The sequence below is a fragment of the Octodon degus genome, unplaced genomic scaffold, assembly GCF_000260255.1.
Source record: "Octodon degus isolate 3935 unplaced genomic scaffold, OctDeg1.0 scaffold00163, whole genome shotgun sequence".
NCBI lineage: Eukaryota > Metazoa > Chordata > Mammalia > Rodentia > Octodontidae > Octodon > Octodon degus.
The window spans coordinates 361,121-362,418 of NW_004524739.1; positions in this window are offsets into that span (position 1 = coordinate 361,121).

Genomic DNA, 1,298 nt, shown 5'->3' on the forward strand with positions numbered 1-1,298 from the left:
CAGTCGTCAGCGCAGAAGGAAGAGAGAGGCTTGGACGCCGCAGCTGCTGCTCCTCCTCTGCTCTTCATTGTTTTCTGCCGCATGAACGACTGTCGTTTGCCTTGGAGCCAGCTGAATACGGACAACCCTCCAGTAACTGTGAGCTAAATTTCCTTCCTTCATTTTGGGTGTCGGGTATTTGTCCCAGCAACGAGTGAAAAGTAACTAAGACACATCCCAAACACCAAAAAAATTTTTTCTTTGAGATGAGTCTCACTATGTTGTCCACTTTACTCTGAATTCCTAATACAAACTGGTATTTTGAGACAGTTTCACTGTGTAGTTAAGGCTGACCTTGAACTCACTATGTACCCCAGGTTGGCTTCAGAACCACAGAGAACCTCCTGCCTCAGTCTCAGTGCTGAGATTGCAGGTCCATATCACCACTCCTGGCTCCAGTCCTTTTGTTTTTATTTCTTTCTTTATTTTTTTAAAATTTCTTTATTTGAAATGGTTTTGCTAAGTTGCTCAGCCTACTTATGTGGCATAAGTTAGAAGCCCACTTTTTAAAGCGGGAAGGGGGAGGGGAGTACCAGAGAGATAGCTCAGTAGAATAAGCACTTGTCTGGCAAGTGCAAGGGTCTGAGTTCAATCCCTGGTCCCACAAAAAAAAAAAAAAAAAGAAAAGAAAAAAGTTAAAGACGGAGGAACCAAGGGACACAGCAGCAAAATGATTTCCCCTAATCCTGAAACCGATCTGAGTCTGCTGACTTGAGCACACACTGCTGGCCCATCCACAGTGCTGGTCTGCGTTCCCAGGTGGGGCTCATGATGCACTGAACGGGAAAAATATGGGGGCCTCAAGGGTACCTAGTGTAAAGGTGAAAGTACAGGCACAGGAGGAGCCGGGGTGCTCAGGATCAAGCCTCCAGTTTGCTGTATCATGCATCTCACTTTTTCTTTTGCAAAAATGGGCTAACGAGCCAGGCATGGTGGCACACACCTATAATCCCAGCACTTGGGAGGCTGAGGCAGGAGGATTGTTGTGAATTCAAAACTAGCCTGGACTGCAAAGTGAGCTCAAGGCCAGCCTGAGCTATGTAGTGAGACCCTGTCTCAAAAAGACCAAAAAAAAAAAGGAGGATGATAGTATTTACCTTAGAAGGTTATTATTTAGATTAACAAGGCATTTGGAACACATTGGCTAGGCATGGTGGCGCATGTCTGTAATCCAGGCACTTTAGGAGCCTGAGGCAGGAGGATCACAAACTTCTGAAGTAAACTTGGGCAAATTAGCAAGTAGTGGGGACTTTGTCACA